General features: G+C 40.7%; 1 non-coding gene across 1 annotated transcript; it reads left to right on the top strand.

Moving 5' to 3' along the window:
* The first annotated feature begins 5,859 nt into the window (after nucleotides 1-5,859).
* On the top strand, nucleotides 5,860-5,966 carry LOC141644495 (small nucleolar RNA R71). The gene has a single exon (XR_012544110.1). It is a non-coding gene; the product is annotated as a small nucleolar RNA R71 (small nucleolar RNA).
* Nucleotides 5,967-6,461: the final 495 nt, after the last annotated feature.

Genomic DNA, 6,461 nt, shown 5'->3' with positions numbered 1-6,461 from the left:
TTGAACTCAAATTGGTTTCTTTTTGTGCCCATTCCCTTTGATGACAAAAATATGGTAGAACATGGATGATGGATGAATGGATGCATGGTTTCAAGGGTCACCTTGGAATAAACGGTAGCCAAGGAGTTATCACACCACAAGGTACTCTTGACTAGGCCTTAAACCATGGGTCAAAGGATACTAGCATGACACATCCTAGGGTGTTTTACAAGTATTCTAACAAGCAAAGTCTTAAGAAGAAAAAGCATCTACTAGGGCCTATATATACTTGTCAAGCTTCCCAAGTAGACGATTTCGCAAAAATTTTCTAACATGCAACTACATGCCATGATGCAACTAATATATAAACATCCTAATGCAAATGATTCTACCAACTAATATGACATATAAACTAGATGCAAGTCCTAAGTTCACATTGTTTATACCGCATCAATCAAAATAAAGCCACATAGTCATTAACATAAAGAGGAAAAAGGAGATTGGAAAGATCATACCATGCGGTCTTCAATATCCTCATGTCTCGGATGTGGCGTAGTCGATCAATGTGAACAAGGGTAAAACAAACACAATATATACACGACTACACTACAAAGGAAATGAACATGTTTTTGGTTTTTCAATTTTTCAAATTTTTATGGTTTTTTGAAATTTTCAATTTTTTTTGGATTTTTGAATAGAAGTTAAGTTAGAATTCCCCATCCCCCCACTAATATGGGCATTGTCCTCAATGGCCAAAATGATGGGAAATCATGCAAGCATGATGCATGAATTCAACACTAAATGCAAGCTACACTAATCTACACTACATGATGCATGGTTTTTGTTTATGACGGAGAGGATAATTTAGATTACCTCCCGTTGTGTATGTATGTACTTCCCCAAACCGAGTTAGACATTATTGCTAATGTCCTAAGGTTGGGTGTAGTTCATGCACACACAATGCAATGCATGAAACTAAATTTGTCATTTTGGATTTTCAAAAGTGGGAACAATGAAATAAGAACACCTCAATGGAGCCGAGGTGTTAGTCCTCTATGTTGCTAGGACTACTTCAATCATGATCAAGATAAATAAATAAAACAAAGAGAGAAATAGACAAACCTCAAGAGGGTAGGAGCCTCCAAAGCATGCTAATCTTCCATCATATCATCACTATCATCATCTTCCTCAATAGAAGTGGACTCATCACCACTTCCCTCTTCACTTTCTTGTTCACTTTGTTCATCATCCTCTTCTTCTTCTTCACTAGCCTCTTCATCAATGCCATCAACAACCGCATCACCGACAACCTCATCGTCACCCGGACTCTCATCCCTAGATGCACTCGAAAAGAAGACATCCCTATCCGCCCAACTAGGCAAAGGACATGAAGGATCAAGGAGTCCTTGCCTAGCTAAATGAAGGAGGGGTGGATATTGGGCTAAGTAAGCATCTTCCCGATCCTTAAAAGCTTGCTTGTGCATCTCTTGCATAAGAAGAGTCATATAATCTTTACTTGCTTCAACACCTTCGGGTTTGAACTCCTGGTACTTGAAAGGATAGGGTGGTGTGACAATAGAAGAGGATGGCATTTCAATTTCATCCCTTTGTTGTCGGATAATGTATTCGGCTTCTTTTGAGAGGGGAAGGAGATAGTTGGTCCGATGGACACTTAAACTACAAATCTTCGAAGGCAAAGTAAAAGATCTAGCCTCACTAGTGAGCCACTCATACTTGGTGTCAAGAGGGTTATGAGAGACCCACTTGTATTTGTTTATCATAGTATCAATATCAATGAGATGACCACCCTTTTTTGCCACATACTTGCTATCCTTGTTGAAGTTCGGATCAAAGTATTTAGCCAAAAGAGTGACTAGACCTCCATTCACAATAACGGTAGTGCCTTGCTTCCCACAATCAACATTTAGCCATATATCCACCAAAAGCCTTAGAGAGTTGAAAGGCTTGGTGAATTCCCTTCCAATGTTTAAGGCTGACTCAAGAAGAACAAAATCGAGCTTGGTAAAGTGGTTGGTGTCTTTTCTTGCAATGATGGTGTTCCCTATGACCTTGTACCACACTCTAATGCCCGGATGGTGGACTAATAGAGTGCGACTAGCATGATAGTTCTCAAATTTCCTTCCGGAAATCGCCTCCCAAAGAGGAGCGGGGTCATACTTGCCAACATTCTTGAAATAACTATGTGAATCATCAAGACCCAAATCTTTACTCATTTCCTCAAAGGATATGCGCCTACTAACATTAGCTAGGCGGAACTCGATGTTTTCCATGGTCTCAACCTTTGTAACTTTCAAAGAACTCAAGAATTCTAAGGTAAGGGAGGGGTATGTCAATTCTTTTGTTGTAAACAATTTCTCCAACCCCATGGCTTTAAAGAAGGCTCTAGTTTGCTCAAGGACACCCAACTTATCTAAGGCATCTTCACAAATAAACTTGGAGGTGCTATTTTCTAGCAAACTTGGCAAAAGTTTCCCTATGGGATTTGGAAATGAAAATTACCTCCGGATAGTTCGAAACTTGAGCAATTTCCGGAGTAGTGGATGTTGTTGCTTCCAAGGGAGGTTGTTCTTGTTGCACTTCCAAGTTTGAGCTAGCTACCACCATAGCCAATGAGGCTTTCTTTGCTTGAAGACTCTTTTGTCTTGTTGAGAGTGCCTTTGCCTTTGGTGCCTTTGTTGCTCCTTTTGTCCTTGCCATTGATGCTTGAACCAAGAAGAGAGTGAAAATATTCAATTTTCAAGTGTACCCAAATCTATTTTAAGATGAAAGGCTTTGCCTTTATAAATTCAAAAATCGACTCAAAGGTTGAAGATTTTGGTGCTTTGGTTTGATTTTTGTTGAAAGAGGAGTGATTAGTTTTTGTTAGAAGGATGTTTTGATTTGATTTTGATGAATGTGGTTGAGGAAATCTTGTTTTTGTGATGGAGAGGATGAGGGTTTTGAGTATTGGGGTTTATGGGTAGTGTTTGGAATGAAGGAATGAAGAAATGAATGTGGGAGGGGGTTTATAAAAGACCCGAAAATTTTGAAATGCAGGGGGAAGACGGGCGGCTTTCCTTCGGGACGCCCGAATTCTGTCTGTTCTGGGTTGAGAAATCCTCGCCTAAACACGGGCGTCTTTGAGCAAAGATGCTCGGATTGTTCAGCTGCGGGACGGGCGTCTTTCAGTGAAGACGGGCGGATTCCTTTCCAAGGATTTTCTTGTTTTTCTCAGCCAAAAATACGGGCGTCTTTTCTTGCAGGACGGGCGTCTTTTTGAGGACGGACGGATTCTTTTGCAGGACGCCCGGATTTGCTAACAGTCCCAAAATTTCAAAAATTCAGCTCATGAAGGACGGGCGGATTCTGACCAAGTCGCCCGGGTTGCCTGAAGACGGGCGGGTTCTCTTGAAAACGCTCGGATTCTTCCCCTTTTACCCGAATTCAGTTCCATCCGTGTACATGCATATCCCTTGTCATTTTTCATTCTTCAAAATCTCGTGTTCTTCATTGTGGGGGCACTACTAGGGCATGGATAGCCTAGGCGATTGATATCCCCACACTAAGCTAAAGCACTACACATCAATGGAAATCATTAGTCCCTCCCTTACTTCTCTCAAAAATGATAATTATCTTGATCAAGGCATAAAAATTCAAAAATTACAAAAATGCAATATAAGAATTAAAATGCGAGTTAGGAGTTAGAAATATTTACAAATGGTGGTTTAGGGAGGACTCCACCAAACTCACATCCTTAGTGAGATGTCATGGGGGCATGTCCAAGGTGTTGTTGATGTTGCTCAACACCTTGAAGAAGTAATCAAAAGCTTGTTCATTGTCCTGATAAACATCTTCAATAGATCTTTGCCCTTGTTGTCGGTCTTGATCGATAGCATCACCAATATAGGGATTATAAATCCCTTCAAACTCATCGTCCCAAAGACCACACACTTCATCTACTTGATCACTAAAGATCTCTTGAGTTGATAGAGACAACTCTCCCATTATCTTGTCTTGGCCAATGAGGCCATCTTCTTCATTGCTTGACTTTGGTGAGCTTTGCAAGCTCTCTTTGTTATAATTCACTTGCTCTTTGAATGGAGCATCTTTAATTTTCTTCTTCCATTGGAGTTCCGACTTCTTCCTATCATCCTTCCGGCTATAATGATCAATCATAAAACATGGTTCATGCAAACGGGGAGCTCTCATGGTCTTGTCAAGATTGAAAGTTATACTCTCATCTCCCACTTCTAGAGTGAGCTCTCCATGTTTCACATCAATCACCGCACCCGCGGTGTGTAAGAAAGGTCTTCCTAGAATGATTGAAATGTTGGAGTCTTCTTCCATATCAACAATGACAAAGTCCACCGGGATGAAAAATTTCCCAATCCGTACGGGAACATCTTCCCATATCCCTAATGGTGTCTTCGTCGATCTATCGGCCATTTGGAGTGTGATATTGGTGCATTTAAGCTCTCCCATCCCCAACCTTTTACTCACTGAGTACGGCATAACACTCACACTAGCCCCTAGATCACATAAGGCTTTGTTGATCGTGGTGTCGCCAATGGTACACGGTATTGAGAAGCTTCCCGGATCCTTGAGTTTTGGAGGTGATCTACCTTGAAGTATTGCACTACTCACCTTAGTGAAGGCGATAGTCTCAAGTTTTCGGATCGACTTCTTCTTTGTGAGGATGTCTTTCATGTATTTCGCATAGGCCGGCACGTGATTGATTAATTCCGTGAAAGGAATTGAGACTTCCAAATTCTTCACAATTTCCATAAATTTTCTAAGTTGGTCATCAAATTTGGGCTTGGCTTGACGACTTGGAAAAGGAAGTCTAATCACAATGGGCTCCTTCTCCTTGACCTTGTCTTCATTTTTCTTTGAGATTTCTTCTTTTGATGGTTCTCCATCCTTGGAGTTTTGCACAATTTCTTCCTTGTCACTAGCTTCCACAACTTTATCCTCAACTTGCTTCTTCGGTGCTTCATACCTTGTACCACTTCTCAAGTGAATAGCACTAACCGTTTCATGTCTTGGGGGATTACTTTGAGGTGGTAATTGCCCCTTTTGTCTTTGTGAGCCTGAAGATGCTAGTTGAGTCAATTGGGTTTCCAACATTTTGGTGTGAGCTAGGATGTTGTTGATGGTGGTTTCCTTTGCTTGACTATCCTTTTGCATTTGAGTGAAAAACTCTTGTTGATTCTTTTGCATTTGAAGGACCGTTTTTGAACATCAAAACCTTGGTCATTTTGTTGATTGTATGGAGATTGATTTTAGTAACCTTTGTTTTGGTTGTAAAAGGGTCTTTGATTTTGGTTTCTCATGGGAGGTGGAGTGTATGTTGTTTGAGGGTTTTGAACATTTTGGCTTTTGTATGACAGATTTGGATGGAATTTGGTGTTTTCATTGTAATAGTTGGAATAAGGGGTACCACTCTTGTATGCTTGGAAAGCATTCACTTGTTCATTTTTTCCCCTACATTCACTTGGGTCATGTCCCAAAGTTCCACAATTCTCACATATCCCACTTGGGATTGATGAAGATGCCGTCATGGTATTAACATGATGCTTTGGTGATTTTGAGGCTTCTTCAAGTCTAGCCATAGCCTTTTCAAACTTCAAATTGATGGTATCAATGTGAGCGCTAAGTTGAGCACCCAATTGAGTAACGGAGTCCACTTCATGCTTTCCTCCTCTAGTAGCCTTGCGAGGTCTACTATATTGTGAGTTATGGACCGCTATTTCCTCAATTTTGTTCCAAGTTTGATTTTCATCAACTTCGGTGAACATTCCATTTGATCCCATGTTGAGAATGTTCCTTGAATCTTCATATAGACCGTTCCAAAATTGTTGTACCAAGAACCACTCGCTAAGTCAATGGTGAGGACATGAGCGACAAATTCCTTTGAACCGCTCCCAAGATTCATACAAAGATTCTTCATCCCTTTGCTTAAAACCCGTAATTTGAGCTCTTAGCATGTTAGTCTTTTCCGGTGGGTAGAACTTTTTGTAGAAAGCTAGAGCCAACTTTTTCTAAGAATCAATTCCGAGAGTGGCCTTATCAAGGCTCTTCAACCATTGTTTCGCGGTGCCAATTAGAGAAAAAGGAAATAAGACCCATCGAATTTGGTCTTGAGTGAGGGTCTTCACTAGGCATCCCCCCAAATTGGCTTATTTCGATTAATTGGATAAATGCGGATTTGGCAATGAAATTTCCGGTTAGATGTTGTGGTGTGGGAGTACCATTGGGTAGGTTCTCCTCGGTGGGTACGGAATGTGATGAAAACTTAGGCATTGTGGGTTGATTTTGTGTTGTATTTTGTGTTGGGTTCTCCTCACCTTCTCTTGCAAAAGGGTTGATGAACTCAATAGTTGGTTGAATGTCTACAACCTCACTAATACCTCTCAAATTTCTCCTAGCAAGTCTTCTATTGGTTGTCAAAGTTCTTTCAATTTCACGATCAAAGGGTAACA

Source organism: Silene latifolia, chromosome 2, assembly GCF_048544455.1.
Source record: "Silene latifolia isolate original U9 population chromosome 2, ASM4854445v1, whole genome shotgun sequence".
In the NCBI taxonomy this organism is placed as follows: Eukaryota; Viridiplantae; Streptophyta; class Magnoliopsida; order Caryophyllales; family Caryophyllaceae; genus Silene; species Silene latifolia.
The sequence above is the reverse complement of the archived record's forward strand: the minus strand, read 5'-3'. Positions and strand labels throughout refer to the sequence as shown.